Genomic DNA, 22405 nt, shown 5'->3' with positions numbered 1-22405 from the left:
TTGAGAAAACTGTGAGCATTATATAATTCATTTCTGTACAAAAGATTAGGGTCACCAAATAACAATGCTCTACATGCTTCCTACCCATCCTTTACATGGGTAAATCTTGCCAGAATTCTATTCATTTAAAACATATATATTTATCAAGCCTCCTGTGTGATATAGGATATACTGTGATATACTGTGATATAATGTGGGCTGGGGTTGGTTCAATCAGGAAGTTCTCAACCATGAAACGTTGGGAATATCTTGTAGACTATGGCTGAGGTGGGGCTTGAACATTTGCTGTCTTTAAAATGGTAACCCTTTTAATGATTCATTTATTCAGCCAGTTTTGAAAACCACTGAATTGCATCAATGCAAAACTACAAAGAGAGGGCCCCTGGATTTGCAGACTACCATCAAGTGACTGATATGGTGAGAATAGCCTTCTTTACTGTGACTCTAGCTGTTAACAAGAGCAACCTAGCAAAAAGGGAGAACCAGAATCCTCCTAAAATTTAGGGGGAGAGAAAAGATAAACAAGTCTGTGAGAGCAAAGAAATAAAAGAAAACATTTACATCATTTGCATGGAAAATAGCATCACATGTTGTTGAAATATACAATTTCCATACCTTCTTGGGGAAGCAAAAATACTCTGTCTCTACTGTAAATTTTAAAAAAAAGAGGGCTTCCCTGGTGGCGTACTGGTTGAGAGTCCGCCTGCCGATGCAGGGGACGCGGGTTCGTGCCCCGGTCCGGGAAGATCCCACATGCCGCGGAGCGGCTGGGCCCATGAGCCATGGCCGCTGAGCCTGCGCGTCCGGAGCCTGTGCTCCGCAACGGGAGAGGCCACAACAGTGAGAGGCCCACGTACAGGAAAAAAAAAAAAAAAAAGATAACATGACCCATAAGAAATAAGGATTTTTAAGAGGAATGAATATAAAATTCTCAACTAAGATAAAGAAAATTGCTCCCTTAAGGCAAAAGCCATGAAAAAGAAATGGAGTTCTCATTTAAGCAAAATTAAAAATCAATGCAAAGAAAGAAAGATATCTTAGGTTATTTTCTAAAATTTCTCAAAAAACAGGCATCTCTCTTAAGTAGAACAAAAAAAAAAATCTAGAAATGTAAAAGAAAACCAAGAAGTTGTTAACTAAGTTACAGCTAAGAAACCACCCAAGTAACCATAATGCCACAGTGAATGGATAGGCATTCACTGTAATTTTCAGAAATGTATTACATATTTTAACATTTTCAGAGAACGCATTGCTATCATATTTTTAAATGGTCATATATACACAAAAATATATAAAATAGATATATTTTTAAGAAATTCAAACATTTCCCAGAAGACTTATAAATTTGGAACTGGTTTTATTGGTCAGTGTCCCTGAAATGGGTATGTACACTCACGGTACAAGAAATAATTTTGAAAGTTATCCAGACTAAAGTGTAGGTACTTAGGCTCTGAGGGCTGAGTGAAGGGGAAGACTGCACCAAGTGGAATAGACATCAAGCAAGAATTAGAGAAAGATTGTCATTATTTCTTTCCCTGGCTAATCCTAATCACACACATCCTTGATCAGACTCTGTCACTGGGTATCTAGGGAAGGGCTGGGCAGGAAAGGTTGGGTGGATACTTGGGAATGATCCCTCAGGACTGGGCTAGCCTGCATCCTGGTTACTGGGGAAAACCCATAGGCCAAGTCTGGAGCCAGAGACCAGGTCCTTTGGGCACAAAGACAGAGCTGTAGCATGCAATACCTTGTAATTGTCCACCAAGGCAGCGAGTTTAGCTAAGAGACTTCAGTCAAATTGTCTGACCCTCAGCTTGTTAGCTACAAAATGGCAATAATAATAGTACCCACATAGGAAGGCTGCAGTGAGGTTATATGAGATAACTAATGTGATACATTTAGCATAGTGCCTGACACATAATAAATCTTCCCTTCTAGAAGGTGATCATTCTGCATTATCTCAGCCAGCATACTGAGAACATGTCTTCTTAATATTCATATGTTCAATCCACCAACAATTATTGATAGCCAGGGTTACCTGATTGACCTCATTATGGAATTATCCGAACACTCTACTGAAAATATTCTGTACAGTATGAAGAGATGGTTAAACAATTTGATATCAATTTCTGTAAGTATTTTCTAAGCAACATGGCAGCAATCAGTGGTTAATCCAGATTCTTTCTGAGGAAGAGCAGATGCTCTTCAAACGGCTTCTTTTTGTTTGTTTGTTTTGTTTTATTTTTCAAGTACAATTGACCTGCTCTTCAAATGGATTCTTAATGCAAAACACAAGGTTTGTTGAACCAAAGTCACTTACAACATGCTTAGCATTGATCTCAGTGTCCAACACTATCAGAAAAACTAATTAAATGATGTTTACCCTTCCCTAGAACTTACATATGCAAGCTGTGATTCTCACTACTAGTTAACATTAGAACTAAAAGATAGAAACATCCTGTTGATGCCAAGAACCTTACTTTATCATGAATTAAGCCAAATATGCCATTATTGCTGACTGATGAAAAATTGTTCAATTTTTCTCCCTGAAAAAGTTATTTCATTTTTGGCAAATCAATTAGATGTAATAACGGTTTACTTATTATATTAATTAACACAGCAATATTATGACTTCTCCCCATTTTTAAAAGTGATAACCTACTATTTATGGAAATTCTAGTTTTTCATTTATAGAAGTATTATAAACTTTCCTTTAAAAATATTTTTTAGTTAAAAAAAATGAGAGTCAATTTAAGGAAAGATATCAAGTATGTAAAGCACAGATAGCAATCAACATGGCCAACATAGACAAGCTGGGGTTTATAGCACTCAAGTTCGGGAAACAATGTGCTATTTTGTATTTTTACTCAGGCGATGGCAACAGTACAATAGGTTCCTATTTTATAACTCAATTTTTCTTTGAAATGAGCCACAGTATGCAAATAAATGTTTGTTTGAATAGAGTCTTATTAGTGTAAATGTTTTAAATAAGAAAGACTTAGTCTATACTACCCTAAAGTAAACACTTAGGTTGCATAGCAATAATTACAATTTCACAATCAATTAGCCAAATTACTAATCAGTAGGAGTCAGATGAAGTGCCAACTAGAACCCCCAAGAGCTAAAGCAAGTGATCAAATTGATGAAAATGAGGGGAAGGGAATTATTTAAATAAAAATGTTACTTTTTTAGTGCAGATTTTTCTATTTACAATTGTTCAAAAACTTTATTATGCATATACAACTATCACCATAAACTTAAATATAACATAAGAATTCCTTGCATCAATTATTGTTATATATATTTTTGCCATCATTGAGGAAATCCAGGAAAAATATATCCTAATTTACTGCATGTCAAGATCCTTATTCTTTTGTACTTTCTCAATATTATTCAAGAACAAAAAATGTTGAGAATTAATTACTTAGTTAACTTCTAGCTCCATTTTAGGTGGACAATTTTGATATCTCCAGTGTTTTTAGGTTATTCCACTTCTGAGCCCCTTAATATTAATATTATTTGAAATAATATGCACACTCCCTGTATATTTCTGAATCATGTAAATATCAGGCATGTGTTTATTTTATAATCGAGATGCTATCTTTCAAAATGATCACATATTTTTACAACTGATTTTATAGGACATGACTTTTAATGAACTTTAAAGGCAAAGAAACTAAAACAGCCACAATCACATGTCTTATTCTTTCCTCAAAGCAGCCAAAATTTCTCTTTTACATGCTGGGTTATAATATCTGGATGTAGAACTGATCCATCTCAAGCGAGAGAAGGCCCTGTCCTCTATGCTTTTTCTATACTAAGTCTGCCTACAAATCACAGTAACTACTGGAGTTGGGAGGGGTGGGAAGCTAAGACATAAGTAACATACTGAAAAAAGGAGAGTGCTGTCGGTTAAGATAAAACCGAATCCTCGGTATGACACCTGCTAGTCCATAGGTAGACAAAACCCAACTACTGTAAAAATATAATGATAAGAAAAGCTCATCATCTAGCATGAAAGAGAGGGTTGTTGATGATGTGTGAACATATTCATATGCATTATGTTTTTATGTGTGGAGTATAAACATCACATATAATTTCTCATTCAAAAGCAAAGCACATGAGAAATGGCACCTGTTCTTTTAATGAGCTTCTATTCACAAGTTCCAAACTACTCAACTCTCCCCTTTTCAGACAGTCAAAACAAGCTATGGTCAGTGCCATTCCTTGGAAGCCGATAGATGGCATTGTTGTATCAGGCAGCTCTGTCCTGCCTTCAAAACATAAGATTTTCCAACATTATCCAGGTCTCTGTGAATTTCCCCAACATGTTTATATAAATCTTTGAAAATCCTTGTAGAGAAAGTTCTCAGCCTCTATGGTTTTGACTTGCTTTTCCACTGAAAGTGGAGAGGAATTGGGTTATTTCCTTCCTGAGTTATGTAAAAGTCACAGGATCAAATCTTTCAACCTTCAACATATTCTAATTTTCCATCTTATTCTTTTCATTTTATTTAAACCCTAAGCACAATCTTTGTACTACATATAAAGGAAAGTTCTGGCTTTCCATAGCCTGGTTTCTGACTGAGAGAATGGCAGCCAATTCTATAATGCTGCAGGTGGTTTAGACTTGGTGAAAAACCAATTTCTGTTGAATTAAATATAGTTATCTTTAATAGCAAATGTATGGTCAACGTTTTTGGTCATTTTTGCTTTAATGAAAGCAAGATGTCTTTTTTTCCTCCCTAGAGATGGAATCGGATTTTATAAGTATATAAGTTTCAAAAGTCATCAAACTTTTAAAGGGTTGAATTCTCATTATTTAATGTAAAAGTTTTCCTCTCAGTTTGAGTTTTATAAAAGAGCATTTAAGGGCTTCTCCTACTTGAATTGTTTTCTTCCTATGAGTATAATTTGGGGTGGGCAGTTTTTAATAATCTAGGGTGGTGGGGCATAGGCAAAGAAAATACTAAGAAAACTTATGGATTTCAAACCCCTTATTTCTTCTAAGCTTTCAAACCAGCTTTAAGAAAATCATATTTCAAACCATCTTGTTCCCTGATTAACAGGCACTACTGAACAGTAAAAGAGCTTAAATAGATGTAGAGGAAAAAAGAAAAATAAGGAGCTTGAGATACACACCCCAGTATGTTACAGAATGCAGTAGAGTTGAGATCACCTGCAGGCCACTTAATTACAGTTGTACTTTCATAGTGACTAGTCCTGTTGACACCTAGCCTGAAAACCAAAGCCATGCAAAGGTTTCCATCTCCCTAGGATGAAATGAGTAAGAAAAAGATCTCAGAAAACAAAGCCACACCATTTGTTTCGAGCATGCTAAACTGAATCATATGGGTTTCCCCTCATTTTCCAGCAGAGCAGTTCACTAACAACTTAGGGCAAAACAGGGAATGCAGAAAAGTAGAAAGAAGCTGTCCTTTATATGTATATATACACTCACATTTATCTACTTTCAAGTAGAAAAACTAATAATGACCGTGAAGAAACTAGAGGAAAAGATTTCAACTTTAAATGAAAATATGCTTTCGAGTGATCCAAGCTATGTCTGCCGGCCCTAAATCCAGCAGTGTTTTGTTTCTACCTTTTCCCACTTGTCTCCTCTTTACTGCTCCCTCCCCAGGCAGAATAACTGGAAAAAATAACCAGTTAAAGCAATATGATCCAAATCAGAACATTAATAAAATGCAGGTGCATTTCTAGGAAAAAGGCATCAATATCAATTTGCTTACAGGTAAGACTGGTCTCATTTTCTCCAGGGTACATACTTTTTTCCCTGACAACTGGTGAACAGTGAAGCATGACACGGTGAAATCTGTAGAGAATAATAGTAGCAACTACAATTTTCAGGGCCACAGACAAAGACTACAATGCAGTCTATGTTATTCCTTCGTAAGGATATTCTATAACCCTTTGTTGAATTAAATATAATTGGGGATTTATTTCAATTTCATTTGCAAAGCACTATGTGTTAATTGGTAGTTATTTAAGATCTGCTTCTTCTGAAGACAATTATTAGAATTTTCTACAATAGCCTAGTGTTTTCTGAAAGTAAATATGCAACAAAAACCACTTAAATGTCAACATTTACTTCCCAGTTACTTGGTAATACACACCAATCCAGACCTGTACAGTGAAAGCAAAAAAACAACTGAACATTAACCACATAATTTAAAATTTTAAAAAAACAATTTTTTTTCCTGGAGTAATCTTAAATTTTCTGAGTTTCCTAGAAAACCATTGCCACCTTTTGATAAACATTGGTTAATATAGTGAGGCCAACATATTTTGAACAAAATATTACTAGGTACAGAGTGTTGAAAAGCAGACATAATGTGCATGTATTCTCATAGCTTTATGGAAGACCCAAGCAAGGAGAAAGTGCTATGAAGAGTTTTTGAACTTAAAAATAAGATCATCTGATGTAACTCTTCAACTTATAATGTGTGAAAATATATGGCAGAGGGGAATAGTTCTGAAAACATTTTGATGGTTTCTTAAATTTTCTCTAGTGTCAGTTTTGTTGCTCAATTATTTGTTGTTCATTAATGTATTGAGAAAATAAGCTCAATATGACAAGAGAATGTAACATTCATTCATACTTTTTATAGCAACAAACTGAGTTTCTATTAATGTCAATTTATGATGTAATCTGTTTTGATGTTTATAATTAGTTTAGATTAAATGGTATCCTTTGTAATATCATAGAAATCATCTTAAATGACGGCATTACTGTATATTAATAGTTTCTCTCTAGACTTCTTGAGGCAGAGCACACATTTAGAGGTCAATTACTTCTGCCTGGCAATTCAGGAACCTGATACCACTCTTAACTATTTTTTGAGGTGTCCACTACACTACTTAGGTATTTTTACAGATAGATAATTTCATTTATTAAGCTAAAATCAACCTCCCATAGCTTCCACACTTTCCAAGTCAGAATAACCTTTCAAACTAGCTAAACACTAGATTTTCATTGCTGACCTGAATATTTCAAAACTGCTATCATATTTCCTGTAGATTCTTTTTTTCGCAACTTATTTACGTATTCCTCATAAGGTATGGTGTTGACACTCTTCACCATTTACATTACTCTACCGAGGACATGTTTTATCTTCTCAATATGTTTTTATAATTTCAATCCTTTTTGTTGTAAAGTAGCACCTGGTGCCAAAACAATCAAGTTATGGTTGCATTAGAGGTCAAGGATAATATTAAGAGCCCAGAAAAGACAGAATATGAGCAAACTGGGTGGGAACAAAAGGGAAAAAGGAAGGAAAGGAGTAACAAAGACGAACGCAAGCAAGACAGCAAGCAAGAAAACACCTAGTATACGTGTCAATTCTTTTTTGAAACAGTTCATGGCATTTGATACTGTCAGAAATATGAGCCCAATTCTACTTTGAGATTGCCAGATAAAAGGATTTAATGTTGTCATATGGGTTTCTAACAGGGCTTTATAACTTATTCTTCGGAGATAAGACTTTTCTTTTTTCCAGTGATCTTCATAATCTGGTATAAGAGATGTGGACTGAGACAGCTATAGCTCATGAGAAGTTAATCAGAGGAAACCCAGGGATGCTCCCAACGTTGCAGCATAAATGCTAAGGCACCAAACTAAACATATGTTGCTGAACTCTGATTTTACATGCTCCTATGTTTATTCTTAAAACAAATATTTTAGCACTGGAATCAACTCACTAAGCAATTAGGAATATTAATATTGCGTGAAAGTGCCTTTTAACTACTGTGTATTTTGTTCAGAGTTTAGACTACTAGAAACTTGGGAAAGTCAGTAAATGCTTCTGTATAAGGATGGAACAGTGTACTGATGGCCCCAGGCCATGGGGGCTCAGTGATTGATGTGTTCTCTGGAGCCCTCCTAACATGTTATCTTTAAAAAATCTTTAATTAACTTCCAAATATTTAAGAATTTGGAGGTTTCATTTTCCAAATACTTAATCTGGAGGTTTCCCTTATGAATCCAGATTTGAGACTCTACAAACTTGGATGATTTGATAACACTGGTACAGCATTGCCAGAGGGCCACAGTCGGCTGGGGTTCATTCGCCACATGTACTGATGGATGGGTTTTAAGTTCTCCAGTTTACCATCCATCCTCTCCAGTTTGCCATATCATCTACCCATCCTAGCTATGGACCATATTATCCACATCTCTATTTGGTCACTGTAGATATTGGAGTGAAGTAAACCATCAGCACTTCTCGGCCCTTCTCTGGAACATTCTTATTCACATTCCATAGGCATACCCCAATTTTAACAGCAACCATACACTTACTGTGTGGCCTGGGGCAGGCTAACTCCCCAGTCCCTGAATTTCCCTAACTGTAAAATTGGACTAATAATAATACATATTTCTTTCTTTCTTTTTAAAGTCATACTCACAGCTTATTAGAGTGACAGGACACAAAGCAAAATGAGCAAAGGGAAAAGTCACATGGGCAAAATCAGGGGGAATCCCAGTGCAAGGCAGCAAGAGTTCTCTCCTGGTGGAGTCACACAGGATGCCCACAATCCCTCAGCAACAAGATGGGACAACACATGTAAAAATCTACAAGGAAACTCATTAGAGACTCAGCACCCATGGTTTCTATTGGGGGCTGGTCACATAGGCACCCATTTATCTAGCATGTACCAAAATCCCAGACTCTCAGAAGGAAAGAATTTTTAGCCTAAACCATATTTAAAAGGATCATTGTCTTTAATCCATTTTGAGTTTATTTTTCTGTATGGCGTTAGGGAGTGTTCTAATTTCATTCTTTTACATGTAGCTGTCCAGTTTTCCCAGAACCACTTATTGAAGAGGTTGTCTTTTCTACATTGTATATTCTTGCCTCCTTTATCAAAAATAAGGTGACCATATGTGTGTGGGTTTATCTCTGGGCTTTCTATCCTGTTCCATTGATCTATATTTCTGTTTTTGTGCCAGTACCATACTGTCTTGATTACTGTAGCTTTGTAGTATAGTCTGAAGTCAGGGAGCCTGATTTCTCCAGCTCTGTTTTTCTTTCTCAAGATGGCTTTCACTATTTGGGGTCTTTTGTGTTTCCATACAAATTGTGAAATTTTTTGTTCTAGTTCTGTGAAAAATGCCATTGGGGCTTCCCTGGTGGCGCAGTGGTTGAGAGTCTGCCTGCCGATGCAGGGGACATGGGTTCGTGCCCAGGTCTGGGAAGATCCCACATGCCGCGGAGCAGCTGGGCCTGTGAGCCATGGCCGCTGGGCCTGCATGTCTGAAGCCTGTGCTCTGCAACGGGAGAGGCCACAGCAGTGAGAGGCCCGCGTAGCGCAAAAAAAAAAAAAAAAAGAAAAAAGCCATTGGTAGTTTGATAGGGATTGCATTATCTGTACTTCCTTTAGTTATATAAACTTAACTGTTCAGACTCCCTAGGTGCTTGTTAAGCTAATACAAAAGTATAAATTCTCATGTATGAATATTCTAAAATAACATTATATTGATTTAAAAGTCTTAGGCTGAATAAGAGCCCAATTCTTTTGCTGTCTTTAATTGCATATTTTCCAAAGCAGATTTCTTTATTTTGGAATGTGGGTCCAGTCATTTTTATAAAATGTGACTCTTTCGTTATACTTAGCCTAACAAGCTCACTGGTTGTTAAACGGTTTAGCAGTTAGATACGTTTTATTTCATTGATAAAAATCATACCTCTATTCATCCAAGGACTGTTTCATCCTAGATTTTGTTCTATAAATGAATAATCTAATGAGACACGTTCATTATCTATTGTATACCCCTTTTTATTGGATTGACAGGTATAGGTTTGTAAAAAAGCATTATTTTCCCAGGGTTTGGGAGAGCAGAGTCGGTAATGAAATGTGCAGTCATGCCCCAATTTCAGTGCTCCCATGCTGAAGTCAGCACATAATAGCTCAAACAGAAGCGAGGGCTGAGATGCAAGCCTGTCAAAGGCTAAACCAGGGATTATCTCACCCATGTGCCCGTCCCTTTGAAGAAGGCTCCCTTTTGTGGCTTTTCAAGCAGCTACTTGGCTACCTGTTTCCCAGCAATGTAAGTCTGTCTGGTCTCTCTCTTTTGCTCTGAAGACATAAGCACTACCTTGGAAGGTTTTATCTCTGTAACTCTTTGCTTTCATATAATTTTTGTCAATTATTTCTTGAAAAAAAAATTCTTAGGCTGTTTGCTGTATATAACCTTTATCTGAATCACTCACTATACTCTATACACCCACCACAGGACAGGGTTATCATTTTCTTTACTATTATTCTAGTACTAACCTAATCAAATTGTTACACATTAAGAACACTGGAAGTCATTTAGTCCAAGTCTCTCTTCTCATAGATTGCTGTAGTACCAGGAGAGCTTAAGTGGTGTTCCCAAGTTCCCTTAGCTGATTGGTGGCAAGGCAAGTGCTCAAACTTTCAAGCACACCACACTAGCCACCACTGCATACACATGGAATGCTGACTAAAAACATGTCAAGCAAAATTCTGACTCTTCAGGTACATGCTTCTATATTTAACTTGGGCAGCCCTTCACTTTGATGGTGGCCACGAATATGATTAGGGATTTATTAGAGCACCATGATCTCTTACGCATTATAATTGCATGCTAAATGGGTTTCCAATTTGTACAACCAGGATGCGAGGGCTGGCTCTTTTATTATCAGAGCTTGCAAATGCAAGCCCTACTTGTTAAAGAGACTGTGCATCTTCTGATCTTTAGAGTTTTATTCCCTGGGATTTTCAGGAGGTTAAATTTGAATATATGCATCACTAGCACATACAGAAATTAACACAAGTTTTTAAAATAATATTTGTATCATTCCCAATGTTTCCACCCCCTAAATACTTCCCAATTTCTTTTAACTGATTTCCATGTAAGTAAGCAAATGCAAACCAAAAACCTTCCCAAAGAAAATTACATACCAGCATCTACAAATACAAGAGCAGTGATTATATGAGAGTCATTTTCATCCATATCTATAGAGGATTTAGCACTGCTAGGTGCATAGAGATAGTTTAATACATAACTCTCAAATATATATATTCAACAATGTAACGATAAAGAGCATGTTACATTCTCTTTGGGTTTAATTTAGCCCCAGATCAATTGTGCTGAGGCTTTGAGAATTCAGACAGATATTTATTCCCACAGCTACACAGAAACATCATGATGAGAACATCATTAGGGAGACAACCATACAGCTATGTTTACAGCTGTGTACTGACTCATGACACCTGCCACAATTTTTACACATGACAGAACAGGATTCCAGGTATAGGTAAAAGTAAACTGACCAAAATTTCATGTTCTTTGGGTACCTGATTTGACCTACAGACTCTAGAGCCCTTCAGCATTATGCCATGAAATGGATTACAGAATTTTCAATTTAGGGTATACGGTTGCCCAAAGCCAGACAGTGATTTTGTTTCAGCTGAGTGACAGGTAACAACTGCAATATGGTCAGTTTGCCCCAAAGTAACTTTTTATCAGAGTATACTTTAACCCTTTTCTGTAAAAGTTTATTGGGTACATATTTCACTTGGCTAAACCCAGCAAAAACTACTGTAGCTTCACTGTAAACGTTCTCATATTTTTAAAAGTAAGAAAAAAGTTATTTTGGATTTTCTGCATAATATCTGAACTAGAACAAAAGATTATACAGTCACCCTTTATGTATGGGGACATTATGAATAGCCAAATATTGTAGTAAAAGTCAAAGGCTGATGACTGTATCATTATTTCCAAATAAACTTCACTTAGAAACTACTAACAATGGGTTCATAGGAGGACTCATATTCAAAATTATATATATGACTGTGACATTGTGAAATCAACATTGTGTTTTCAGAAGATCATGTTAATGGTTGTTTAGTAACATTATATTATGAACACATTGATGATAACATGGTAATCAAGAATTTAAAGTTTGGTGAAACCTACTACAGCAGAGGTCCCCAACCCTTTTGGCACCAGGGATCGGTTTCATGAAAGACAATTTTTCCATGGATCCGGGGGGTGGGGTGACGGTTCAGACAGTAATGTGAGCAATGGGGAGCCGCAGATGAAGCTTTGCTCACTCACCGGCCACTCACCTCCTGCTCTGTGGCCCAGTTCCTAACAGGCCATGGACCGGGGGTTGGGGACCCCTGTACTATAGAAATTCCATTTCAGAGCCTCTCCTATAAAAGACCTGTTACGGGTGCTCTTACAAAGAAATGATTTTGAAAGCGTTCATTATGAACAGGTAGTCTGCACTTTGGATATCCACAACAGATTTTCTGCATCCTATTTGCACTCCCCAAGCCAGAGTTAGGACATATCATTGCCAGTAGAAGGCGGAAATGGTGTACTAGATCCACTTCTTACATGGTAAGAATATAGATGCAGGTTTGAAATTTTTCAGAGGCAGATGAAACTTCTAAAATCAGAACTAAACAATTTAAAACCAGAGCAATAATCTTTTCAGTATGTGTCATTCCTAATTGCAGCACTATTGTACATTCTCGGAAACAGCCCAAAGATAATCAATGATCCAAAGAAATTAACAACTTCCTCTTTAAAAAGTGAGCCATATTGATCACAAGAAACTAACATGTTTTTAATGTCCTTTCCTAGGGAGCAAAATCTAGCTGGTGCCTTGGACAATACAGGTTAATTCTTACACTAATTAGGCAGGATATTCAAGCCAGAAAGTATTGCTCTGAAGAGTGATAACTAAGGAAAAACAGTAGTTTTTTTTAGTGTAATAGAAGCACTTTTTTTTTTTTTTCCTGTACGCGGGCCTCTCACTGTTGTGGCCTCTCCCGTTGCGGAGCACAGGCTCTGGACGCGCAGGCTCAGCGGCCATGGCTCACGGGCCCAGCCGCTCGGCGGCATGTGGGATCTTCCCGGACCGGGGCACGAACCCGTGTCCCCTGCATCGGCAGGCGGACTCTCAACCACTGCGCCACCAGGGAAGCCCAGAAGCACATTTTAATGTTCTTTAGTGACTTTGTTTTAAATGTCTTTGATTGTGATTTGACATGAAAAATAAGGTTAAGGACTCTCTGCAGGCATTGATATTAGAACTCACCCTTCCCTCCATCCTTCCTCCTTCCTGCTTCTGAGAAGGGTGAACTCTTTACCTCATTTATAGATCAAAGCCTCTTCTTTGCTCTTAATCTGATTCCTCTTTTTTTTCCCCCTTGCTGGTTCTACCATATATAAACATCCTTCCCTCTAATGTGTATAAACATGCTTAAATATTTACCACGGGAAACATAAACTAAACCACACAGTAAGAAACCTAAAGCAAGAAAAAAAAGACCCTGAACACCACCCCTCACTTCCTTTACTATGAGAGTTCTTAGAAGAATTGGTCATAATTGTTTTACTGGCCTAGCCACCTTCTCCTCAAGGTGGCTTTCATCTGTTTGCAAATCTTTACTAAACATGCTCTCAGCTAAGTTGCTCATGACTAAATTTTCAAATCCAATGGGCATTTTCACTTTCATCTTACTTGACTTCTGTGGAACACTTGGCCTTTTCAACAATTGCCTTCTTGAATCTCACCTTCTTTACATTTAGATAAAACATGCTTTTCCTTTTCTCCTTTTCTGCCTTAACTATTCCTTCTCATTGTCCTCTTATGGCGCTTTTTCCTCTGCTGATCACCTAAATATTGATATGAATGCCAATGGATGCTTTTGCTTAATCTCCTTTTCAAATCATATCCTCTGTAGATAATTACACTACTGCCTGTGTGTTGATAACCATTAAATCCATGTGTCCAACCCACATCTTTATTCTAAGCTTCAGATCCATGCATCCAACTTCCTCTGAAATATCTTCACTTAATATTCTCAGACAACACATAATCAAATATCCCAACTTAATTTATTATCTTCTCTCCACATGCACTCCTTTCACCCTATTTTCTCAGTGAATAACCTCACCATACATCTAAGCCAAAAAGCTGGGAACCATCTTATTTCTCCTTTTCCCTTATCCTCATATAAAATGGATAACCACATTAAAGACGCAAACTGGAAACGAATGAAAAGTTCTCATATTTTTCTCAGATTGTGCATTGGCCCTTTGATTTTCCATTTCAAATATTCATCTTATGATACTATAATTATTGATATATGAAAAAATCAATAATAGATTTCAATCTAAGGCCACGTGATAATACCTACTTCACAGGGTTTTTTTGTAAGCACTAAATTGAACAATACAAGAGAGCATGAGCAGAATGTATGACACATAGAACATGTCCAGTACATGTTGGTTATTATTAATTTATTATTCATACACTGATGGCATGGTTTCCTTCACATTATTGCTAGAGTAATCTTTCTAGAATAAAAAATTAAGTCACCTTCTAATTTCATGTACTTTTAATACGCCTCTACTTATACAAGCCCAACCACAATCTGAAAATACGGTACAAAATGTTCCTAATGGTCAGGCATTTGTCTTTTTTCCTGGCCTTATCCTTTGCAGCTCTCTGGACATAAATAATTACTTTTATGCCAAGATTCAAACCTCCCAGCCTTTCTCACAACGTTCTATCTTCCTAGAATGATGAACCCTCCACATGTGTGAACACACATATGCAAGTTCACGTGTGTGCGCACGCACACACTCACCTATCACTGGTTGCCTAATAAACATATTAAAACTTGGGTCATTCCAAGTAACTTTTGCTCCACCACTCATATAAACTTGTGCCCTATATATATTTCTATCATAACACATGTAATACTTGTAAAACATTCCACATTTTACGACAATGCCAATGACTCCCCAGGAACGGTGCAATATAATGACCCTCAGGACTTAACTTCACACACTTATTTATTTGTCTACCTCTGCCTGACAGGTGGAATGTAATGGTAGAACGTGTGCTTCATTCACCTTTGTGGACCCGAAAATTTAGCCCCATGGATAGCACATTTTTCGTCCTGAAAAAATATTCATTGAATGAATGGACAGATGATGATTTCCTTCTTCCTGAAATTTTAGATCTCTGGTTATAACATTCCTATACCTCCTATGATGGGCCCTTGAACAACAAGGAAAAAACAACTATGACTCAGAAAAGCTTATGAGAACACCACCAATTCATTCTGACCATTCATCCACAACAGTCTTCATGTATGCCATATCTGATCTTGAGTAATATACTATAGCAGTACTTTTCTTGCATGAAAGTAAAAATACTGTGAAAATATCTTTAAACTCTTAAGTCTTATAAAAATACATTTTAAATTCACTTGAAATATTCATCCTCATTCTTTTGGCAAGTATTGCTATACCCCTCCTGAGTTCTGAAAGTGACTGTTTTGTGAAGGACCTGTTAAACTACTGAGTAAATAACACGGCTTTTGAAATTATCGTAATTACACATATTTACATAACAGGCCACAAGATCTTCAAGGAATCGTTACCTTAATTACATAAAATCTCACATATAGGGTTTCTATTTTCTTTATTCATGAGCTATTTTTAATCTTCATAGTCTATATTCAGTATAAAATAAATAATGATCTATTAACTCTCCATGGAATTCTGAAAGGAAGTAAATTATTATCATGAATAAAACAACACTTTGAATCTTCCTAGAACAAAACGTGCTTCCAACTAGCTAACCTATGGGATATTGATTTTATAACTTTTATTATCCTTCAGTTCTATGTCATGGCCTTATTTTTCTCTGGGTAATCAAACTGATCTGATTGTAACCATACGAGATTAAGATTTCATTTGCGAGTGTATAAAGAGATGGGGCCACTTTCAAATCGCTGAAATATGAATTATGCATCCTCAGTCACCTTAACTTTTTAAAACCATGATTGACAAACCTCTCTCTTTGCTTGCTGTCCATTATGTTGAAGTTCTGCAGGGTCTTATGTTGGGGTGACTTTTCTTTATCTACATGCTTACTCTCCTACTCCCAGCTCAGACCAACCCAAGGATAAGTCTATACCTCAGTGACTCTCAGATTTATGACTGCTAGCCTCTCTTCCTAAATGTTCAACACTCCTCTACTTAGGCACTTCAAATGCAGCATGCCTCAAACTAAGCAGGACTGATTCCTCCCTAGATTTGTCCTCTCTTGTAATTGCTCCAATATTGTCTGCTTTCTCCATCAGCCATCAAACTGGCTACCTGAGCCTCTCAATATATCCTGGTTTGCTCAGTACTCTTTTGTTTCTTCTCCACTCACTTGGTAGGCTTTCTTATCATTTCTCACTGGACTATTACAACAGCTTTCAAATTGGCCTTTTTCTCCATTCGTTTTTTTTTCACCCAGACAACTCTGCACACTTCCACTAGAATAACCTAGTTGTGCAGCTGCTCAAACTCCTCCAATAGCTCTCCATCATCTGTTAGGATACAGTCCAAATTCCTTCATGTGGCCTTCAAGGCTATTCATGGTCATCTCTATATTTACTGTTTTATTCACTTATCTCAACACTTCTTTTTGGAGTCAAGATGGCTTAGAAAGTCTCAGAACATGTTACATTTTTGCAAATTCTTTTCACATTATCTGAGCTATTCTTGCCCCCCTCTGCCCCTCCACCATTAGCTACATGGACTACCCATAGATCCTTCAGGATCACCTCATCCATGAAGTCTTTCCAAATCCACAACACAGCTACAAGTGGTCTCTCTCATTTTCTGCTTTTCATTTCCCTTTCATATGCTTAAACAATCTAACTTATTGCACTGTAATTTACATATATACTTCCATCCTCTCCCATAGAAACATGCTTCAAGGGACACAGAATGCTAAGGATTTTTATATTTCCCATAACTAATAAAGTTTATGACCTGCTGTAGGTGAGTAGTAATGTTTGTGAATGAATGAATGAAGCCCATCAGAAAAACATAATCAGAGTTAGAGCTCCAAATATAAAGATGAGATTTCACAAGGAACAGGAAAGAAAGTTTTCCTTTCCCAGTTGAAAATCATACCCAGTGATTAGAAATAAAGGGAAGTTGCTTAGCTTAAGTTATAAAAATATAGTACAATGCACCTTAGGAGAAATACTGAATTTGTGATAGAAATCACATGGCTTCATGCCTTGATGATGGTAATGACTGTTTGGAGTTAGGTATACATTGAAATTCTCTTTTATCTTTGTGATCTTTTCTCCTGTTGTATCTTGGCAGATATCTTTTTGAATAAAGGAGAGTTGTATAGAAGAGTAAAAAAAAGACAAATTAAAAAAGACTATCAGCAATATACTGTGTTCACGTCAAATATTAAAATGGAGTTAGAAAGAGTTGGAAACAATAACTATGAAAGAAGATAAAGTATTTTCTTTTCAAAATCAGGACAGGAAGAGTAACACTTTTAAACACTTCAATATGATTTTAAATTAATCATTCTAACTGATTTAATCTCTTTAGTCTTATTAGGCACTTTTGAGAAGGAACCATTTCATATACAAGCAGTAGCCACATGTTTTAATGGATTAAATTATTGAGTAACTGTATATTTAGGTATGTTTGTTAAAATACTTGAGATGTACAGTTTCAAGTACACTCCGGTGAAAATAGTTTTTAAAAAGATATTAGGAACCATGAACTTTTTATTATAGGTGCACCAAGAGACAAAGGGCCCTAAAATATATACATCTCAGATTTTCCCTCTATGTATCAGTCCTGGGTATTGCCCAACTCAAGGATAAGTGCACTTATTTTTTTCTTCTTTTTTTTTTTTTTTTTGCGGTACGCGGGCTGCTCACTGCTGCGGCCTCCCCCATCGCGAAGCACAGGCTCCGGACGCGCAGGCTCAGCGGCCACGGCTCACGGGCCCAGCCGCTCCGCGGCATGTGGGATCTTCCCGGACCGGGGCACGAACCCGTGTCCCCTACATCAGCAGGCGGACTCTCAACCACTGCGCCACCAGGGAAGCCCTTTTCTTCTTTTTAACAATAGTAAAACACATTTCAAAGATGACCCTGTGTGCCCAAATATTAAGATAACAGGCTCACTTATACCCTTTTTCTATATAGAAATTGAACAAGAACATTTCATCCTTGAGAAAATATTACCCTTACAATACTCTCAAGGTTGGTTTAAATTTGATGAAAAAATGGCAAGCCTATGCCATAATTTCAACATTTAGTGAAGTGGTTTTTTCTGGCATTTTCTTCAAAATCTTCAGTTTAGTTTAGAGCTAAAGAACATCTTATTCCAAGGGTGGACAATTAAGTATTCCTTCTTAGGGAATGTATCATTGCTCTTTTTCAACCAAAGTAATTTCTGAGTACAGTGGTAATACCCCCTTCAACCAAACAGATATATTTCTCTTGCTTTCTTCATCCTAGTTTGTGAGGTATTTCTATTTAACAGTCTACAGAACTTCTGAAATACGAAAAGAGATTACTCATTACTTTCATTATTCAAGAGGCTAAGTGTTTTCCATGTCTAAATATGTCTGGGTGCTACAGAGAAACCTAAATTTTGTTAAGTCCTTACTAACTCTAGTACACAAATTTCCCTAAGGAATCTGGCAGACTGATCATATAGCCACAGACTATAACAACTAGAAAGAAACAAGACGTCGCCCAAACCAATCCTCTCATCATATACACACAAACTCTAAAGGTAGCATTAAGTCTAAATCCTTAAAATTTTGTAAGAGAAGTATAACATGGCTATTAACTGAAATAAAAAGCCTTGATTATTTACAAAATCCACCATGTTTGCCTGGGTTGAAATCTCTGATGAACCATCTGTTCTAAACAACTCTAATTTTATTAGATTTATATCATAGTTCAAAACTGAATAATGAGAAACTGAGAGCCTCTCTTCAATGATGAAATATAAATATGAGTGAATAATCATGGTCACAGTTGAGAAGCAGCATGTGGCAAATATTCTAAGTTAATGTAGATAAAATGTATGGAAATCAACACTAGAAATACTGCTTTATGATTAACTGCAGACTTACTGGTGTTTCTTAAATAAAACTTTGCACAGTCTAATTGTTTGGATCACAATGTAATTAAAGTACAGTACTGGTGAACTCAGTTTTAAATTATAAGAATAGTACACATTTATTAATGAGAACATAAAAAATAAATCCAAAGAACAGCATAAAAAAGCAATATTTCTATGATACAAACCCATGGGTTTTTTTTTGTATGTGCTTTTATTTTTAAATTCCTACTCAATTTTGTTTTAAAGAGTAAATACTTAGGGCTCAATACTGCCTATTAGACATTGTGAAAGTTGAAGAAAAACATGATTCTTTGTTTAAGATGCTTACATTTGAGTTATGAGGAAAGATATGTACAAAGAACGGTCACCAAAACTTACAATGTCACTTCAAGATACGTTCTACAGACTAAATTCTTTAGCAAACCTATGGAAGAAGTGCAGTTACGCAGGGAGTAGGTTTCACTCCGGTGGGTCTAAGGCTAGGCTCTGAAGAAACAGACAATGTATGGATGTCTTATTAGTAAGAGGTAATATGATAAACAAAGGCAGCATGAGGAAGAAATAAATCTAGAGATAAGTCCTAAGGAAATTACAATAAGAAGAAAAGGGTCTTAGGACTCAGCAGGAATAGGACTGAAAGAAAACAGTGGGGTTGGGCTTCCCTGGTGGCGCAGTGGTTGAGAGTCCGCCTGCCGATGCAGGGGACACGGGTTCGTGCCCCGGTCCGGGAAGATCCCACACGCCGCGGAGCAACTGGGCCCGTGAGCCGTGGCCGCTGAGCCTGCGCGTCCGGAGCCTGTGCTCCACAACGGGAGAGGCCACAAACAGTGAGAGGTCCGCGTACCGGAAAAAAAAAAAAAAAAGAAAAAGAAAAAGAAAACAGTGGGTAAATGAAGATATATAATTCTAGAGTATCTTAGAGAAAAAAATGGTATAATCAAAGTAGAGTGATCAGAAGAACAGTCTGGCAACGGAATGCAAAATAACTTAGAGTGGGAAGAGAAGAAGAGGCAAGAGACATGTTAAGAAAGTATTGCCATAAATCAAACATAACAGAATGAAGCCTTAGTGAAGGTGAATAAAAGATAAAGATGATAGATACCACAAAGAAAAAACTTAATAAAATTTCTATAATTTTTATTATCTACTGATAATGTAATATGATTAAGATTTTTCTAAACTAAGAATGCAAGTTTTTTTTTTTCTTTTTACTGGAGGCTTGTAGAAAGAGGACAGGAAATAGACATAGGTGAGGGAGATGCATATCTGTATTTCCCCTTCCTTATGCTTCGATCAAGAGGAAAACATATGTTCCATAAATTGTGAGAATCACTGAGGACCTTTCTGTCTCCATTTTGAACACTAAGAGGAAGTTGTTGTGCAGGGTAACTGTGGAAACACAAGAGCATATAACTCAGCTCATGAAGCAGGCTGACATGATTAGGCACAGAGATGACTCAGTTTGCCCTCCCATGCCTTCCTCAGTTTTTGTACGCCAGCCACTGAGCCCATTATAAAGAAGGTCTGGTAATCTTACAGTGGAGAAATAGCCTGTACCTGGAGAAAGACGGAAGACAAGGCAGACGATTTTAGGGATGAGTTTACAGTGTCTAAATAAGCCAAGGATCTTAAAAAGACCTTAACCAAGTTGAGAGAACTTGGACTATGAATTTCACCAACTGTCAATTTCAATCATCACATACTAGCAGAGCACCCACTAAGTGGATTCTGCCATTAATCCCCCAAGAACCAGCATGAGGAGAAGAGTTCCGTTTCTTCTCACCTACACAGTGTCATGAGAGCCATTTCTCCATACTTCAGATGCTATTTTAGGGATAAATACAGGAATGTCAAATAGAAAGCTATCTTCAAATGAGACTGAGTTAAAGCTAAAGAGACTGATTGAATTACATAGATTAGAATAAGTTTAAATCAAAATTAGTTTACCTCAGACCCAGCAGGAATCGAGATCAGAACAGTTTCTGAGAAGAAAGGACTCTACATTACCCTACTCACTTATCAGTGAACCGTCAGTAATTTGAGACTCTATTGCAAAACTGTGTTTTCCTTTCATGGTTAAGGCATGCTGATATCATGAACGAATGATAATAAGAGTCTATAGAACAATTTTCTTCCTTTAATGAAGAGTCAGAGAATCCATGTAAGGTGGGCCCTTTGAGCCAAGTAAAGTTCTACAGTTTTTGTCCATAATACTTACATTAGTTAACTATCCTGTAGCAGGTCATTGAATGGGAGCCGTACTTTTAAAAAGAAGTTGGGTGGGAGCAGAGAAGAAACTTTAATAAGTAGACTCTCAGGTTGGTGAGACCCAGCATGTCTATCTTGTTAAACTACACTGAACATAATGGAAAGAAAACAGGAGCACCACCTAAGGACAGAACTACAGAAACTGGTGAAAGTACTTCAAGCAAAGAAAACAACAAAAAGACGTAGTTTCCCTTCTTCAGTGTTGGAGTGACCAAAGAATGTGCCTACGGTGCTAGGGTATCTATAGCATCTTTCCAGCTCTTACAACGAAAATATTACACTTATCCATGTCATTCTTTCCCTTTCTAGTATCACTGTCCTATCTACGTCTTCATCTCCGCTCACCTAGAATACTATGGGAACTTCCTAACTCGGATTCCAAGCTGCAGTCTGTCCAACCAGATAATAATAATTTCCATAAGAGATGGACCACATTACATTTGTCAACTTAGCCCCTACAGTGTCTAGAACAGAAAATGAAAGTGTGTGGGAGCTATACCCATACTCCCTTTCTTCAGTCATGATAGATGCTGTTAATTGGTCCTAGTGCTCTTTCCCTTGTTTCCTTTCTCACAAGGGAAAAAACACTATAAGCCTCTACTGAATCAGGAGTTGGCACATACGATAAAAAAGCCTACGATTTCTGGACTGACACATAGTAGGCCTAAATAAATGTTTATTGATTGACGTACTGCACAGACTGGAATTTGAGGGTGCATGAAAAGGAACTCTTAAAGATAGTTAGGAATCAGATTGAGAAATAGAACAAATATCCAATCATTTCCAACCTTGATACCAACCCAAATATACCTCTAGCTAAATTATTTAGATTAATCTCATCGAAATAAAAGTAGATTCCTAGGACACAACCTAACAATTCCAATAGGATTCACAAAGCAAACAAAGAGAGGAACTGAGATGACAAAGAATATTAGCATCATTTGCTTGTTTTGGGGATGATCTTTTGCTTCAGTGTATAAATTCCTGAAAATACAAAATGACAAAGTGTTCGTTTCAGCAGGGAAGAATTTCTGTATCCTGCTCCATTTGAGGACATGGAGAAAAGGACTCAGCAGTTGGAAAAGCAAATAAGCAAACAAGGACAAGCAGTGCCTTTTCCCAATGAATGGGATCCTGGTGGTAGTGTCAACCCCCGTGTCCGCCTCCCCACATAAG

At 37.0% G+C, this 22405-nt stretch overlaps 1 protein-coding gene across 1 annotated transcript in view; it reads right to left on the bottom strand.

The window, feature by feature from the left end:
• The window catches only part of IL1RAPL1 (interleukin 1 receptor accessory protein like 1), a 1327113-nt gene that overhangs the window by 812047 nt on the left and 492661 nt on the right, over nt 1-22405 (bottom strand). The gene's annotated exons all lie outside the window — the stretch shown is intronic.

This window comes from Aethalodelphis obliquidens, unplaced genomic scaffold, assembly GCF_003676395.1.
Source record: "Aethalodelphis obliquidens isolate GAN/ISIS:26980383/991018 unplaced genomic scaffold, ASM367639v1 scaffold101, whole genome shotgun sequence".
Taxonomy (NCBI): domain Eukaryota; kingdom Metazoa; phylum Chordata; class Mammalia; order Artiodactyla; family Delphinidae; genus Aethalodelphis; species Aethalodelphis obliquidens.
This window is presented reverse-complemented; position numbering and strand designations above follow the sequence as displayed.